This window comes from Triturus cristatus, chromosome 3_1, assembly GCF_964204655.1.
Source record: "Triturus cristatus chromosome 3_1, aTriCri1.1, whole genome shotgun sequence".
In the NCBI taxonomy this organism is placed as follows: domain Eukaryota; kingdom Metazoa; phylum Chordata; class Amphibia; order Caudata; family Salamandridae; genus Triturus; species Triturus cristatus.
In genome coordinates, this window is record NC_140583.1 from 372,911,509 (window position 1) to 372,930,141 (window position 18,633).

The following is an 18,633-nucleotide window of genomic DNA, read 5'->3' on the forward strand; positions in this document are numbered from 1 at the left end:
TGAAGGGTGCAGAAAGAGGCAAGAAACGTCGAGAAAGAAGCAACAGAGGTAGAGAAAGAGGCAAGAGAGGTGCAGAAACTGACAGGAAATGTGCAGAAAGAGGGAACAGGGGTGCAAAGAGAGGCGAGAGAGGTGCAGAAAGAGGGAAGGGTATACAGAAACGGCAAGAGGAATGCAGAAAGAAGCAAGCGAGGTACAGAAAGAAGCAACAGAGGTGCAGGAACAAGCAATAGAAGTGCAGCAAGAGGCAAGAGAATTGCTGAAAGAAGCAACCGAGGTGAAGAAAGAAGCAAGACAAGTGCAAAAAGAGGGAAGTGTGGTACAGAAAGAAGCAAGAGCAGTGCAGAAAGAACCAACAGAGTTGCAAAAATAGGAAAGAGGGGTGCAGAAACAGGTAGGAGAGGTGCACAAAGAGGTAAGAGAGGTACAGAAAGAGGCAGGAGTGGTACAGAAAGAAGGAAGAGAAGTACAGAAAGAAGCAATAGAGGTACAGAAAGAGGCAAGAAACTTGCAGAAAAAGGCAAGAAAGGTGCAGAAAGAGGGAACAGGGGTGCAGAAAGAGGCAAGAGGGGTGCAGAAAAAAGCAGGTGAGGTACAGAAAGAGGCAAAAGAAGTACAGAAAGATGCAAGAGAGGTGCAGAAACAGGCAAGCGAAGTGCAGAAAGAGGCAAGAGAATTGCTGAATTAAGCACCAGAGGTGTGGAAACAAGCAAGAGAAGTGCAGAAAGAGGCAAGTGAGGTGCAGAAATAGGTAAGAGAGGTACAGAAAGAGGGAAGGGGGTGCAGAAATGTGCAAGAGAGAAGCAGATAGAAACAAGAGCAGTGCAGAAAGAACCGATGGAGGTGCCGAAAGAGGCATGAAGGGTGCAGACAGAAGCAAGAGAAGTGCAGAAAGAGGTAGGAGAGGTGCACAAAGAAGCAACAGAGGTACAGAAAGAGGCAAGAGAGGTACGTAAACATGCAAGAAAGGTGCAGAAAGAGGGGACTAGGGTGCAGAAAGTGGTAAGAGGTGCAGAAAGAGAAAAGAGGGGTGCAGAAAGAGGCAAGAGGGGTGCGGATAGAAGCAAGTGAGGTACAGAAAGAGGCAACAGAAGTACAGAAAGACGCAAGAGAGGTGCAGAAACAAGCAAGAGAAGTGCAGAAAGAGGCAAGAGAATTTCTGAAAGAAGCAACAGAGGTGTGGAAAGAAGCAAGAGACGTGCAGAAATAGGCAAATGAGGTGCAGAAAGAGGCAAGAGAGGTGCAGAAAGAGGCAAGAGGGGGGCAGAAATGTGGAAGAGATTAGCAGATAGAAGCACAAGCAGTGCAGAAAGAACCAACACTGGTGCTGAATGAGGCAAAAAGGGAGACAGAAAGGAGAAAGAGAAGTGCAGAAAAAAGTAACAGAGGTACAGAAAGAGGCAAGAGTGGTACAGAAAGAGGGAAGAGAGTGCAGAAAGAAGCAACAGAGGTACAGCAAGAGAGGTGTAAAAATAGAATGGAAAGGTGCAGAAAGAGGTAAGAGAGGTGCCGTAAGAGGGAAGAGGGGTACAGAAAGAGGCAAGAGGAGTATAGAAAGAAAAAAATGAGGTACAGAAAGAAGCAACAGAGGTGCAGAAAGACGCAATAGAGGTGCAGAAACAAGGAAGAGAAGTGCAGAAAGAGGCAAGAGAATTGCTTAATGAAGCAACAGAGGTGCAGAAAGAAGCAAGAGCAGTGCACAATGAACCAACAGAGGTGCAAAAAGAAGCAAGAGGGTTACAGAAAGAGGTAAGAGAGGAACACAAATAGGCAGCAGAGTTATGGAAAGTAGCAAGGGAAGTGCAAAAGGAGGCAAGTGAGGTTCCGAAAGAGACAAGAGAGGTACAGAAAGAGGCAAGAAGAGTGCAGAAATGTATAAGAGAGTAGCAGAAATAGGAAGGAGAGGTGCACAAAGAGGCAATAGAGGTAGAGAAAGAGGCAGGAGGGTGAAAAAAGGAAGAAAAGTGCATAAATAAGCAACAGAGGTGCTGAAAGAGACTCAAAAGGTGCAGAAAGAGGCAAGAAAGGTACAGAAGGTAGCAACAGAAGTACAGAAAGAAGCAAGAACAGTGCAGAAAGAATTAACAAGGGTGAAAAAAGAGGCAAGAAGTGTGCACATAGAGGTAGGAGAGGTGCACAAAGAGGTACAAGAGATACGGAAAGGGCCAGGAGGGTGTTAAAAAAGAAGGAGAAGTGCAGAAAGAAGCAATAGAGGTGCTGAAAGAGGCATGAAGGGTGCAGAAAGAGGCAAGAAACATTGAGAAAGAAGCAACAGAGGTAGAGAAAGAGGCAAGAAAGGTGCAGAAACTGACAGGAAATATGCAGAAAGAGGGAACAGGGGTGCAAAGATAGGCGAGAGAGGTGCAGAAAGAGGGAAGGGTGTACAGAAACGGCAAGAGGAATGCAGAAAGAAGCAAGCGAGGTACAGAAAGAAGCAACAGAGGTGCAGAAACAAGCAATAGAAGTGCAGCAAGAGGCAAGAGAATTGCTGAAAGAAGCAACAGAGGTGTAGAAAGAAGCAAGACAAGTGCAAAAAGAGGCAAGTGTGGTGCAGATAGAAGCAAGAGCAGTGCAGAAAGAACCAACAAAGTTGCAAAAATAGGAAAGAGGGGTGCAGAAACAGGTAGGAGAGGTGCACAAAGTGGTAAGAGAGGTACAGAAAGAGGCAGGAGTGGTACAGAAAGAAGGAAGAGAAGTACAGAAAGAAGCAATAGAGGTACAGAAAGAGGCAAGAGACTTGCAGAAAAAGGCAAGAAAGGTGCAGAAAGAGGGAACAGGGGTGCAGAAAGAGGCAAGAGGGGTGCAGAAAGAAGCAGGTGAGGTACAGAAAGAGGCAAAAGAAGTACAGAAAGGTGCAAGAGAGGTGCAGAAACAGGCAAGCGAAGTGCAGAAAGAGGCAAGAGAATTGCTGAATTAAGCACCAGAGGTGTGGAAACAAGCAAGAGAAGTGCAGAAAGAGGCAAGTGAGGTGCAGAAATAGGTAAGAGAGGTACAGAAAGAGGGAAGGGGGTGCAGAAATGTGCAAGAGAGAAGCAGATAGAAACAAGAGCAGTGCAGAAAGAACCGATGGAGGTGCCGAAAGAGGCATGAAGGGTGCAGACAGAAGCAAGAGAAGTGCAGAAAGAGGTAGGAGAGGTGCACAAAGAAGCAACAGAGGTACAGAAAGAGGCAAGAGAGGTACGTAAACATGCAAGAAACGTGCAGAAAGAGGGAACTGGGGTGCAGAAAGTGGTAAGAGGTGCAGAAAGAGAAAAGAGGGGTGCAGAAAGAGGCAAGAGGGGTGCAGATAGAAGCAAGTGAGGTACAGAAAGAGGCAACAGAAGTACAGAAAGACGCAAGAGAGGTGCAGAAACAAGCAAGAGAAGTGCAGAAAGAGGCAAGAGAATTTCTGAAAGAAGCAACAGAGGTGTGGAAAGAAGCAAGAGACGTGCAGAAAGAGGCAAATGAGGTGCAGAAAGAGGCAAGAGAGGTGCAGAAAGAGGCAAGAGGGGGGCAGAAATGTGGAAGAGATTGCCAGATAGAAGCACAAGCAGTGCAGAAAGAACCAACACTGGTGCTGAATGAGGCAAAAAGGGAGACAGAAAGGAGCAAGAGAAGTGCAGAAAAAAAGTAACAGAGGTACAGAAAGAGGCAAGAGTGGTACAGAAAGAGGGAAGAGAGTGCAGAAAGAAGCAACAGAGGTACAGCAAGAGAGGTGTAAAAACAGAATGAAAAGGTGCAGAAAGAGGTAAGAGAGGTGCCGTAAGAGGGAAGAGGGGTACAGAAAGAGGCAAGAGGAGTATAGAAAGAAAAAAATGAGGTACAGAAAGAAGCAACAGAGGTGCAGAAAGACGCAAGAGAGGTGCAGAAACAAGCAAGAGAAGTGCAGAAAGAGGCAAGAGAATTGCTTAATGAAGCAACAGAGGTGCAGAAAGAAGCAAGAGCAGTGCACAATGAACCAACAGATGTGCAAAAAGAAGCAAGAGGGGTACAGAAAGAGGTAAGAGAGGAACACAAATAGGCAGCAGAGTTATGGAAAGTAGCAAGGGAAGTGCAAAAGGAGGCAAGAGAGGTTCAGAAAGAGACACGAGAGGTACAGAAAGAGGCAAGAAGAGTGCAGGAATGTATAAGAGAGTAGCAGAAATAGGAAGGAGAGGTGCACAAAGAGGCAATAGAGGTAGAGAAAGAGGCAGGAGGGTGAAAAAAGGAAGAAAAGTGCATAAATAAGCAACAGAGGTGCTGAAAGAGACTCAAAAGGTGCAGAAAGAGGCAAGAAAGGTACAGAAAGTAGCAACAGAGGTACAGAAAGAAGCAAGAACAGTGCAGAAAGAATTAACAAGGGTGAAAAAAGAGGCAAGAAGGGTGCACATAGAGGTAGGGGAGGTGCACAAAGAGGTACAAGAGATACGGAAAGAGCCAGGAGGGTGTAAAAAAAGAAGGAGAAGTGCAGAAAGAAGCAATAGAGGTGCTGAAAGGGGCATGAAGGGTGCAGAAAGAGGCAAGAAACGCCGAGAAAGAAGCAACAGAGGTAGAGAAAGAGGCAAGAAAGGTGCAGAAACTGACAGGAAATATGCAGAAAGAGGGAACAGGGGTGCAAAGAGAGGCGAGAGAGGTGCAGAAAGAGGGAAGGGTGTACAGAAACGGCAAGAGGAATGCAGAAAGAAGCAAGCGAGGTACAGAAAGAAGCAACAGAGGTGCAGAAACAAGCAATAGAAGTGCAGCAAGAGGCAAGAGAATTGCTGAAAGAAGCAACAGAGGTGTAGAAAGAAGCAAGACAAGTGCAAAAAGAGGCAAGTGTGGTACAGATAGAAGCAAGAGCAATGCAGAAAGAACCAACAAAGTTGCAAAAATAGGAAAGAGGGGTGCAGAAACAGGTAGGAGAGGTGCACAAAGAGGTAAGAGAGGTACAGAAAGAGGCAGGAGGGGTACAGAAAGAAGGAAGAGAAGTACATAAAGAAGCAATAGAGGTACAGAAAGAGGCAAGAGACTTGCAGAAAAAGGCAAGAAAGGTGCAGAAAGAGGGAACAGGGGTGCAGAAAGAGGCAAGAGGGGTGCAGAAAGAAGCAGGTGAGGTACAGAAAGAGGCAAAAGAAGTACAGAAAGATGCAAGAGAGGTGCAGAAACAGGCAAGCGAAGTGCAGAAAGAGGCAAGAGAATTTCTGAATTAAGCACCAGAGGTGTGGAAACAAGCAAGAAAAGTGCAGAAAGAGGCAAGTGAGGTGCAGAAATAGGTAAGAGAGGTACAGAAAGAGGGAAGGGGGTGCAGAAATGTGCAAGAGAGAAGCAGATAGAAACAAGAGCAGTGCAGAGAGAACCGATGGAGGTGCCGAAAGAGGCATGAAGGGTTCAGACCGAAGCAAGAGAAGTGCAGAAAGAGGTAGGAGAGGTGCACAAAGAAGCAACAGAGGTACAGAAAGAGGCAAGAGAGGTACGTAAACATGCAAGAAAGGTGCAGAAAGAGGGAACTGGGGTGCAGAAAGTGGTAAGAGGTGCAGAAAGAGAAAAGAGGGGTGCAGAAAGAGGCAAATGAGGTGCAGAAAGAGGCAAGAGATGTGCAGAAAGAGGCAAGAGGGGGGCAGAAATGTGGAAAAAATTAGCAGATAGAAGCACAAGCAGTGCAGAAAGAACCAACACTGGTGCTGAATGAGGCAAAAAGGGAGACAGAAAGAAGCAAGAGAAGTGTAGAAAGAAGCAACAGTTGTACAGAAAGAAGCAAGAGAAGTGCCTAAAGAGGCAACAGAGATGCAGAAAGGGGAGAGTGGGGTGGAGAAAGAGGCAAGAGGAATACATAAAGAAACAAGAGGTGCAGAAAGAAGGAACAGAGTGTAGGAGAGTAGTACTGGTGTTTCACTGTTTTTTGACTGTAGTCTGGGTGGGACCCTGCTAACCAGGGCCCCATCCTAGCTGCCTCCTCTCTAAATTGATTGCATGTACACCACAGATTGGATCCTGAGGTACCCTTGTGAGTGCCTAGTATATGGTACACTATGTACCCAGGGGATAGGTACCCCAGAGGCCTACCAGGGGCTGAAGCATGTATTATGCCACCCCTGGAAAGCCACCCAAAATGACACCACAGGTCTGCTACTGCAGCCTGGGTAAGGTGGTGCATGCACCCCTTACTGAGGTATAGGTTCCCTATACCTCAGCTATCAATGCACATATAAACCTATCAGTCACTCCTATGGCAAGCCTTAACAATCCTGAAGGCAGAGTGCTTGGTTATATGTGAGAGGGTACCCAAGCATGAGCTGAGGCCCTCTGCAGCCTTCGGAATCTCTTCTCTGGGGTTGTTTTAGAATCCAAATGTTTAGGACACTCACGAACGTTCACTACGATTGGTGAATTTTCTGAGCATTAAAAGTTACTCGGACTCCGTTTTATGTTTGAAGGCTGTCGGCGGGTCGAGGGACTCTGCGTCTTACGGGGCCAGTTATGGAGTAACTTTTAATGCTCAGAAAATTCACCAATCGTAGTGAACGTTCGTGAGTGTCCTAAACATTTGGATTCTAAAACGCGATTTGTGGACTAAATACGGTCACAGCTTTTTGGTGGAACACTTACCTCAAAATTGGGATTAACTGAAGAATTCCTTCTCTTGCAATATTGGAAATTAAAGAAGAACTGTTGTATGATTGCGAAGCAAATCAAGTAGCGATCGTGGCACATCATTGATCTGTACAAGATTGGACTATTTTCTCATTTTGCCCTGAGGAAACGCGTTGGCTGTATTGCTGCTGCTGTATATGATCATCTTGCGACATTAAAGAACATATCATGTATTAATGAAAAACTTGGACTGAAATGTCTAGTGTACAGTCTTTGCATATTGGAGTGTTGCCTCTCTCTGTGTTATCTATATGTGCTAGATGTGTATGGTCCTAAGGCAGTGGACCAGAGAGGTGGGCAACATGAATCTAGAAATTTACTTACACCTTGTGTATAGGAGGGTAGTGCAGCTGTTGTTTTCCCAAACTGCCTATTTTGCTGTATATTTGTTTCTGCATGGGTTGCTGTTGCCAAGGCTTGTTGTGCCCAATCCGGGCACCTATGCTGCAGCACTCGACATCCTTTGTGGGGCAGCTCGAATCCAGCTCCTGGTTGTCCTCGACGCCTCCTGGTCCTCATGGCTGAAGAGTCAAGCTTCACCTTCTTCACCTAAAATCACCCGACATCAGTGGGCATCTGCCTATCGCTTTCCTGGTCACTGGCTAGTGACCCAGACTCTGTCCCCTCTGCTTTCAGGTTCTTCTCATCTTTGATCCAGGCTTGGATCTCTTCGGACACTTCGCATCTTCCCGGCAACAGCACTTCTTCGCCAGCTCCCACTGAAATCAACAACGCAACCCGACACCATTTGACATCTATGCACCCGGCTTCCCTGGGTGAAGTAACATGAGTACTTCGGTACTCCCGTGGGTGTGGACCTTAGAACTTCCTAAGTCCCAAGGGTTTGATCCTGACTCAACTCTAAGTGTCCCTAATCTTTAAAAATCGAACCGCGACTTTCCCCATAGAAGCTAACGGGAGCTTGCGGCAGTGTTCCTACACTGTACACGTCCCCCGTGGGTCCCCTGTGTCACTACCTTGGGTGGTTCCTTGGGGTCCCAGCGATTCTACAGGCTCTAGGCCGGTGAACAACCTTTACAACGCAACTGTTACAACGCACTACACTTACAACAACATTTTTACAACGCAACATCCACTACAACGCATTCCAATACATAGCATAACACTACAACGCATGTTTAAAAACTACCTTTACAACGCATTCCATACATCGCATACTACCTTTACAACGCATACCATTACAACGCAATCCAACACTTACCCTACTGTTGCACCCCCTGGAGTTAGAATAGTAATTTTTACCCCTATACTATGCGTTGTAATGGTATGCGTTCTAAAGGTAGTATGCGATGTAATGGAATGCGTTGTAAAGGTAGTTTTTAAACATGCATTGTAGTGTCATGCTATGTAATGGAATGCGTTGTAGTGGAAGTTGCGTTGTAAAAAATGCGTTGTAAGTGCATGCGTTGTAAAAGTGTGCGTTGTAATGACATACATCCCTCTAGGCCTCGTGTCTAGTTAAGTCGTGGTTCTTATACCACTATTTTAATACATGGTTTGGCTCGCCCCTAGGCCTTGACGTGTATTTGTGCTTATTACTGTCCTATTTGAAGTGTAACATATGTGTTTTGACCTCTAGCCTCATAAAAAGTCTAGGAGGGTGTGTTTAGAAATAAATACATATATTTTATTTATATACCTGGTGTGGTTGTCTTTCATTTAGGCACTAAAGAGATTATAGACTGGTAAAACAAGCTGCTTTACATTCCTTCAAGACTTAGCCTGAAGGCTGCTCTCCATAGCTACCACTAGGATAGCTTTCAATAAAGGTTGTCTTTTACCTATAACCAAGAAGGGGTTGTTTGGACTGGTACAGGGTGCCCACTATAAATAGTGGACAGCATATACCAGGCCAACTTCTCACACAGAGGTGCAGAAAGAGGCAGCAGGGATGCAGAAAGAGGGAACAGGTGTGCAGAAAGAGGGAAGAGGGGTTCAAAAAGAGGGAAGAGGGGTGGAGAAATAAACAAGAGAGATGAGAAATAAGCATTAGACGTGCATAAAGAGGAAAGAGAGATGGAGAAAGAGGCAAGAGGGGTGCAGAAAGAGAAGATGGGTGCAGAAAGATGCACAAGGGGTACAGAAATAAGAAAGAGAGGTACAGAAACACACAAGATAATCGCAGAAAAAAGCAACAGACATGCAGAAAGAGGGATGAAGGGTGGAGATAGAGGCAAGAGAAGTGCACAAAGAAGCAACAGACATGCAGAAAGGGAGAAGAGGGGTGGAGAAAAAGGCAAGAGGGGTGCAGAAAGTAGAAGAGATGTGCAGAAAGAGGCAAGAGAAGTGCAGAAAAAGAAAGAAAGATGCAGGAAGAAACAACAGAAATGCAGAAAGATGTCATGAACCCCAACGTCCTCACTCATGCTAAACCCTCTTAGCAGGTTTCAATCCATTCTAAACCTTCCTGGTGCTCAATTGGTCAAGCTCTTTATTTCATTGTTTTCCCATTGTTTTCTTATTTTCATTGACATATGTTTATATGCATAGCTCCTTTCTTGTAAGAGTTTAGCTATGTCTTATGTAACCCTGATATGATGTAGCTCTGATATAGAGATAAACTTATGATGAAAGAACTGCACATGATTGAATGAGAGCATATGTTTGTATTAAAAAGACAAAACTCTTGGAAACATCACGAGGACTCTGTGCAGTTTGCAGCGTGTCGTCTCAAAAGTCAGAAAACAAGAATTACACGTGAGCGCTAATCCCAAACAGATGTTCATTAATATTCCATGTGCAAACTGCGAAACGTGATGCACGCGTTCATGGAAATCAGCACGAGCGCTAGAGAAGTATTTAAACCGCCCGTGCTATCATAACGCGCTTTGTCTCGTCTTCGGCAAATCCCAGCACTTACCTGATTATTCGTTCTGGTTCAGCTCATGGATCCTCTGTAACCCTCCGGTTGTTTTCTGCCTATCATTGTCGCCAACCCCCGTCTTCAGGCAATCTCCCGTGGCGGCCTTGGTTCCTGGATTCCCCTCTCCTCCAAAGACTGGATCTTTCACTCCCCGTTCCCCTTCCGGTATCGCGACCCTAGAAAGAGTAAAAGGACAAAGGTGAAGTTTATTCCCTGTACTGATAGGAGGCATCTATTGGTGAGTACATTGTTTAGTTATTTAAGGAAGCACTAAAAAGGAAAAAGTAACTCTTGAAGAACTAATTCAAGAAAAGACTGCTTTTAAAAAAGTAGGGCGCACAAACGTTTGCTAAGGTGTCAAATTAATTTCTTTAAAAGGAAGCAATATAAAGAGCGCGAAGCAAGTGCTCAAGGAACTTTTGAATGGACTCAAATACTTTTAAGAGACACTTGTTTTTGAACGTTTTGATGTTTTAAAGTATTCTAAACAGGTATCACAGTTGACTAACTCCGAGATTACCCAATGCAATTGTAGCACAACAGTTTTTATTTAACCTAGTATATAATTAATCAGAGTCCTTGGGACATTGTTTATTTGTTTATCTACAGGACTAAAATGACAGAACAAATAACGCAGTCATTTAGCAACCCAAAAATCTGAGAGAAATCCTTCAGGAGTCCTTGAATGTTATATTAGGTATTGGAAGAATAATCAATTGTGTTATTTTACTAAGTGTTAATATATCAACAGATAAGTTATTTCACTGACATAATTGTATATCTCATTTTAGACATAACAAGTAATCTTTCAGAATTCAGGAGAGCGAATTTCAATCCCCAAGATAGAACTGAAGAAATCGGTCAATGAAAACAGAGGTATCGCATTCGCACGGAAGATTCTACATCTCTTTTCTCTCACTCCCATACTCCCTTTCCCCCTGGGACCTTTCTGAGTGACAGAGTTAATACTAGATTCTGTGCCTCCAGACATTTCTGGGGAGACTTGGGTTCGCTCGTCGCCAACGGAAAGCAGGAGACTCAGGTGGGTGCTTATCTTGACAGAGGACCAAGCCTCACTACGCTCCTTTTGGCGACGATCAAACATGGAATTTCCTGGGGAGAAATCACAACTTTCACAACTCAGTGAGGTTATTAGAGAATTACAAGCTGAGATGCAGCAAGTTAAACATGAGAATCAAATTCTCATGGATGAACTAACTAAGAGTAGGGCAGAGTTCACACAATGGAGAGAACCAAAGGATTCAGACACACGACCAGTTTTGACACACCCTAAATTCATTCCACATTCCTTAAGTACTAATTCACAACAGCCTGATCAAAACATACAAGTAACAGTAGTGTCACCTACCCCAGTTCCTTTTGCAAATCCAGAACGGTTTACATGACCCCCTTTTGCAAAATGTTGATAAATTTAAAGAAGCAATGACACGTTTATTTTCTCGTCATGTTTTTGTGCAATCCAGTGACAATGAGCTTTTAAATCTCCGTCAGGGAACCAAAGACTTTCTTACGTATATTACTACATTCAATCGACTTCTTACCGAAACAAGTTGTCCAGAGGAAAAGCGTACCTCACTGTTTTATATAGGTTTAAAAGATGATCTAAAAGATTCCCTGGCGCACATAGTTGATTTACCAGATGACTATGGAGAATTCATCGTTCATGTAGTCAGACTAGATCACATATTGAGTGAAAGTAAGTGTGAAAGAACCCAGACAGACTTCTGACCCTTTGTATTTAAGTCAGACAGAAAGGATAAGGAACTTAAAAGTAGTGAACCAGAGCCTATGAAGATAGGTGGCATTAGAGGTCCACTGACTCTTGAAGAGAAAGAAAGGAGACGTAAGAAAAAGTTATGTCTCTATTGTGGTAAGGCAGGGCATTTCGCCAAGGAATGCACAGTAAAACCTCAGAGTAAGAAAATTGCAGTGTCACTGAAATCAGAACAATCTGAATCGTGAAACTAATTGTCTTGAAGAAGGAGGAGATCGTCTCTTCGGGAAAAAGAAATAAACAGATCTCAAACCACATCATAAGCAATAATAAAAACATCCCAAGACACATGATGCTCTTAACCCCTTCACTGCAGCGCTGGGGGTGTTTGGGGGGTTTGCGGCGCCGCTATGCTCATGACGGAATCACGCCGTCATGAGTCACGGGCAAGCTGTGCTAATGACGGAGTGGTTCCGTCATGACTCCACCCACTTGCGCTAATCACCCGCACAGGCGGGGAATTAGCGCCGCGTGGGAAGAGCGGCCGCCAACGGCCGCAGCATGACGAAACCACTCCGTCATGAGCACACGGCACCCGTGGCTCATGACGGAGTGGTTCCGTCATGAGCGGGGAACGGGTTAATGACTGTAATAATCACAGTTCAACAAAGACACATTTTTCCCATACTACTAGACTCTGGTGCTACTGGAAACTTTTTTGATATCCAGTTAGCACAGAAACTAGGCATTACACAAATACCTAAGTCCAAACCAGAGCCAGTGAGAGCTATTAATGGTTCCGCCCTATCTTCCGGAATGATTCTATTTCATACAATACCCTTCACTATTGTAAGCAAAAATGGTCACACTGAACAAATAATATTCGATTTGATTGATACACCAACCTTTGGAATTATTCGAGGGATACCTTGGTTAGAAAAACATAACCCTAGTATAGACTGGGTTCAAAGAACTACGAGTTTGGATTCAATTTTTGCCGGAGCCATTATTATCAGGAAGATCCTATATACACTATACACTGTGCTAGTGCACAAGTAGAGCAAGACACCTTACCTAATATCTATAAAGAATATTCAGATGTCTTTGACCCTGTCCAAGCTACCAAGCTTCCTTCTAATAGGGTCTACGACTGCAGGATTGATTTAATACCTGGAGCCCCTTTACCCTCTAGTCGCATATACGCTCTTACAGAACCTGAAACCCAGTATTTACGAAGCTATCTTGATGATCTTCTTGAAAAAGGATTTCTTCAGCATTCCACCTCTCCTGTGTCATCTCCACTCTTTTTCGTGTCTAAAAAATCAGGAGATCTTAGAGCATGTAAAGACTACGGCGCAGTGAATAAAGCCACAGTAAAAAATTTTATCCTCCTACTCTGATTCCTGTTCTTCTAGAGGTTGAACACTCTAAACTAAATTGGATCTTCGGGGCGCGTATCATTTGATACGCATCAAAGAGGGTGATGAATGAAAGACAGTGTTTCAAACAAAGTTTGGATTATTTGAATATACAGTAATGCCGTTCGGTTTATGTAACACCCCAGTGGCAATTCAAAATTTTATAAATGAAGTCTTTCATGATCTCCTCGACATCAGTGTTATAGTCTACATAGGCGACATACTTATTTTTTCAAAAACTGAAGAAGAAACAAGTATTGTCAGACACCTTATCCCGACTAAATGAGAAGGACTTGAAAGGTCTTAGAAGTCAAGCTCAACAACTTATACCAACTGAACGCATTGTGGCTTTGACTCAATCTGACTCCTTCCTAACAAAAGGTAAAATTGAATCTCAAAAGAATAATCAGAACGATTGGAAACTTAAGGCACATAATTCAATCAAGGATGGGTATCTGTTCCATAAAAATAAACTATTTATTCCATCTAAAGAAAAAAGAGAACAAATCATAATGTGGCATCATGATTCAGGTTTCGCAGGACATCCTTGTATCCAAAAAACTCTGGACTTATGTGAACAAAATTTCTGGTGGGATACTATAAGAAAAGACATTCAGGAATATCTAAAAAGGTGCCCCATTTGTGCCCTTAATAAATCTATGCACATTGCCCCAGCCGGACTCTTGCAGCCATTACCAATTCCATTAATCCCTTGGCATACTATTAGTGTCGATTTTATAACCAACCTTCCTACCTCAAATTCTTTTACAACCATTGCAATTTTTCTTGATTTACTATCCAAAATGGGTCATTTTATCCCCCTGAAGAAGGTACCCACAGCAAAAGATTTCAGCAACATATTCATTAAACATATAATTAGATTACATGGCTTGCCGATCAAAATTGTTTCAGACAGAGGCCCACAATTCATTTTTAAGTTTTGGAAAAATCTCTGTGGGCAAATGGGTATTGAAGTGGCTTTATCATCTGCCTTCTAACCCCAGACGGATGGACATACCGAAAAGGTAAACAAGTATGTAGAACAAACCTTACGATGTTCCGCAGCAACACTAACCTCCCAATTGGATAAAGCTCTTCCCTTAGCCCAATTTTACTATAATAATAGTATCTGTTAGAAATGGCGATTTCTGGTTGGCTAAGGCTTGCGCCTAAGTCAGGCAGAAACCACCACTCTAGTCAGGGCAAGGAAGGAACACGCAAAAGATAACCCCTGCTCACCCCCTTGGTAGCTTGGCACGAGCAGTCAGGCTTATCTCTGAGGCGATGTGTAAAGCGTTTGCACGCGCACCCAGCAACAACACCCAAGGCCCACCACAAAGGAAACTCCACACAAGGTATTATATAAAAATAACCTTTGTATTATACACAACACATTAGATAAAAACACACACTTTACAATGTGCCAACAGGCACGGGCAGAATTTACAAGGGATTATATATACAGGGGACAGGGCCACATGGACCACTGTCAGGAATTAGCACCTTGGAGAAATAGCACTTAGAACGTAGGAATAATATTTTAGAACATAGCACATACAATCACTGTAGCACTAAAGATAGAACATATAGCACACAACCAGTAACTACTGGCGCAATAATGACCTCAGCGTCATCACACTAGCATCGGGTAAGTACCACCTACGCAACCCTAACCACCTTTAGGAATATATCACGCAGGGAAACATGAACACACTAGCATGACTACTATTAGTAAAACAATCTCCAATGTATAAACACAGTTAGGAAGGAAAATATCATGAGGACATTGCGCAGGCGCAAAAGTACCTATATGCAAATCACCAGGTACCCTAGGGGAGGGCACACTACAGAAAAACTGTCCCCCGGCCAACTGGCCTCTCAGGGGTGCAGAAATGACCAATCCAATAATGTCAGGGCGCGACTGCGCAAGCCAGGCGCACAATGTACAACCTAAACGTTGCAGCTGCCCACTAAGTGCTGGGCAGCTGGACAAAATGAGTGAGGGCACTACTGTGCCTTTGGAGCCCTCTCTGAGCTATGACAATGGGGCTGCCTTGTGGGCTTCAATCAAACAACCACGGCGTTGTTGGAGTCCTGCTCAGGGACTCAAGATCATCAAAGAAATGCCCCCGTCGTCGGAGCCTTTGTGCTCTACACAACTTCTGCCCCCGTGGAGCCTCGTGGGCTTGTGAACCAGGAAATGCCTCCTAGAGCCTTCTAGGCTCGAGAAACAATGGGGGCAAGGTGGGAGGGGCCCGCTGCCATCTGCGGCCACTCGAAAACACGGAAGAAGTGCCCCCGTAGGCGTGGGAGCGGCCCGCTGTCTTCCGGGGCCGCTCTGGGTGCGAAAGAAATGCCCCCGACGTTGGAGTCCCACACGGGGGACTCTTCAATCCAAATGCCCCTGTTCGCTTAGAGCCTCCCTGGGCTCTTATCAAACACTGGGTGCCTCGTGGGAGCGCCCCCGCGCTCAGCAACCTCCTCGGCTGCTTCGTACGCCCTCCCGGCCAGAGCCCCACTCACCGGGAAGGAGGTGCCGGTCTCGGTCACCGGCCGCGTTAGGGTGGAGTCCCGCTCGGGGACTCAGGAGGGCGGCGCTTCTCTCCCCGGTCCGGACGGAGCTTCTCTCCTCAGTACCCCGGGGCGCAGGGTAGGCTCCTGCCGGCTCCGGGGCTTGCAAAAAAACGCGAGTCCTCGGTGGGAGGCGGGGTAGGCTCCCGCCCTCCTACTTCCGGTCCTGGGTGTCCCGGAGGCCCGCCCTCGGCCGCCTGACTTCCTGTGAGCCCGGCCGCGGCGGTGATTTCAAAACTCGGCAATAAGAGGGGTAGGCTCCCTCGTGATGCAGTATACGGCGGGGTGGGCACCCGCCGTAGGAATATTTAAATAAGCGGGGTGGGCACCCGCCAACAAGCACACAATGCGGGGTGGGCACCCGCTCCGAATATTGCAAAATAGCGGGGAATCCCTACGTCGGGGTTCCCTCGCTGATAATTGCAGCGCCGCGCTGCTGGACCCAATTAAAGCGCTCCTAGCGCTATAAGCGAATGAAAGGCGCTTTCAGGCGCCCTAGGGGGAAAATAAAGCGCTCCCAGCGCTTAAAGGACGATCCCAACAAAGTCCAGCAAAGTTTTCCCCTGCATGCAGCAGGGCAGGGGTGGGGGCAAGGTTGGACCCAGAGCCAGCTCACTGGGCCTCCAGGCAGGGAGGTAATCCAAGTGGCAGTCCTCTGGTCCAGCAGCAGCAGCCCCCTCAGGTAAGATCCTGGCAGAGAACAACTTGTAAGGGGACACAGCCCCTTTTTATACAGCAAAAGTCTTTGTTCTTGGTTCAGGGTGAGGGGGAAAACCAGTCGCAGCTGGTTGGGGAGCACCCTTGATGTGCTCAGCCCCTCACTCTATTCACTGGCAGGGCTAGGGTCGTCAGTCGCACCACAGGGGGCGGAGCCAGCATTGTGTGTGGAAAACCCTGCCCTATTCAGGACCCAGGTGTACTCCTCCCACCCATCTAGCTGCTGATCTCCCCATTCACCACTGGGTGACTCATCCTGACTCTGGGGAATCCCTAGCCCGTCACATGACATGACCAGCCAATCACGTGACAGACACACTGCACACAGAAGTGCCCACTTCTAGAAGTGGCACTTCCATACTAGGTACATGCACGCCGCACACATCATCGCGCAGCATTCACTCCCACGAGTCCGCACATACCAAACTCGGGCCTGCACACTCCACGCATCAGGAACTACTAGGGACACATACATTCCCCATGCATTCCTATGGGAGGGCAGGCCTATCTCACCACATGCACTCAGAGCGCACACGCACTTTACCCTGGGACACAGGGAAAGTGCGCAGAAACCAAAAAATCACCACACCAAGTCACCAGTAAAAAGCAAAAAAGTTCAGGGGTGAACCTGCCAGAAGGGCCAAGTCCAACACAACCCCCTTCCAGCCAAAACGCAGGGCAGCCCAATCACCACCGTGATGGACTTCCCTGCTTGGGGCGATAGAACACGGACGCGGGCCCGCAACTGCAGGGACACCCTCCGGTTCTACGCCACGGTGAACCCATGAAATTCTTTCTAACACCACTGTCTGGACCAACTGGGCTACCCCACTGGTACTCCCAGGCCGTCCGCGGCCAAGACCAGGCCCTAGGCCACCCAGGTGCCACCGGTCCTTGCCTAATCACAGAGAGGGGGGTAGTAACCCCTGGCACATAGCGGCCATTCTCCACTCTTCCTCTCTGCAAGACAGGACTAGACTGCCACTGGTTCTCCAGCCTAAGGTCTACACCCTCAGGCGGACCAGGAGTCTCAGGGAAGGCTCTCCTCCCCCTACCTCTTCTCCTAGGGTTCCTCCTCCTCCGGCGAGGGGTACACCTAGAACGCCATTCCAACCCAGGGTTTAATCCCTCAGGTTGCACCGGGGTCAGAGGTGGGCTCTCCCACCCTCTGCACCCCCTTCCAGAACCCTGCTCCCTACCAACTGGGGCGGTACCTCTGGAAGAAGAACCGGTCGGGACGCTGGTTACAGACGTCCCACCCTTCAGGTCAGGCTGATCCCGAACCTGGCCTTCCAACCTCCGGCCTAGAACCTTTGGTGGAATAATCGCCTGGCACTCCAGGACTTTGGGGTATTTACACTCCATCCCCCTGAGGCTATCAAATGACACATATGTCGAGCGACTGTCTGTCTGGCACTGATCTCCCGTCCCCTGTCCACCTGACAGTGCACGGAGATCCCCCAGAACAGAAGTGGTGTCACCCTGGTCACTACACGGGATCCTAGCCCAACTGGGAAGTCCCTGACCCACCGGCTCTTCCACTGGGGAACTCATCCTCCAATCACTCACGCTGGACTCCTGTACCCTCCCTACCGGAGCGGTACTGCCAGACTCCAGAACCACAGGAGCCCTGTTTACAGGCGCTCCAGGTCCTCCACTCACTAAGAGATCTTCCTCAAGTGGACTAACAGGACAGCCTAGGTCCCCAACTTGGTGTTCCCTCATGAAACCATCCAAGTCCTGAGGCAGGGTTTCGGGCGTCTGGGGACCCTCGGTCACCCCCTCACTCCTGCTCCACTGAGCCAGGCAGTGAGCCCCTACACCCTCCTCGCTATCCTGGGACCTAGCTGGGCTACACTGAGCCTCCTCCACCACGCTGGGCTGGAGGATCTCTGACCCACTATTGTTGGAATCACTCACTAATGACACTAGAGGACCTCTAGCACTTTCCCAATGGTCTGCCTTTTCTGCAAGCTCAAATGGCTCAGACAATCCACACCCCAACAGGTGTTGGCGCAACCCCGGCACACAACAACTGAGCAGGTGTTCTTTGAGAACCAGATCATACAGGCTGTTATACGTACGTTCCGAGTACTGCTCCACCCAATCGGACAGTGCCTCATTACATCCCTCCAAAAACTCCTCCCAAGACTGGTGAGACAGTTTCCTACTGCCCCTGAATTTCAACCTATACTCCTCCTCTTGGGAAACAGGTACCATACTCGGGGAACTGGGACTGGGACTCTCTATACTGCACTTTATATTGCTGCCACCACTGGACTCCACCCTCACTGGGGAATCCAGAAAACTACCACTGTGCTCAGGGGACAGGGAAAAGAATGAGGCACTAGCTCCTACGCTGGACCCAGCAAGGGACTCCCTACCTACGGGGTCCTCACTCTCTACTGGCGTCCAGGTACTGTCATCTCCTTCTGAATCTTCAGGGCTCCCCACAGACCCACCACCCTCCAGGTGTGAGGCCCGGGCCCTTTCTTCCTCCCTGCGCTCACGTTCCCATTCACCTGTTTGCCATCTAATCATGTGGTTCCTCAGTTCGTACACAGTGTCTGACTCTCTCACCCCTATGTTTCTCTCCCTACAGAACCCTTCCAACTCCTGCATACCGTAATAAACTAGATCACTGGGATCAAAATCAGGCTCCATTCTGGCAGACGTTCTAGAGAAAAGATCACACAGGGAACCTAGGGGTCTGTGTTTAA

General features: G+C 47.0%; 1 long non-coding RNA gene across 1 annotated transcript in view; it reads right to left on the minus strand.

Annotated features, from left to right (window-relative positions):
* The window catches only part of LOC146860291 (uncharacterized), a 147,822-nt gene that overhangs the window by 118,566 nt on the left and 10,623 nt on the right, over positions 1–18,633 (minus strand). The window contains exon 2 of the long non-coding RNA XR_014979128.1: positions 9,470–9,648. This is a non-coding gene — a long non-coding RNA (uncharacterized LOC146860291). The remainder of the gene's footprint in view (positions 1–9,469; positions 9,649–18,633) is intronic.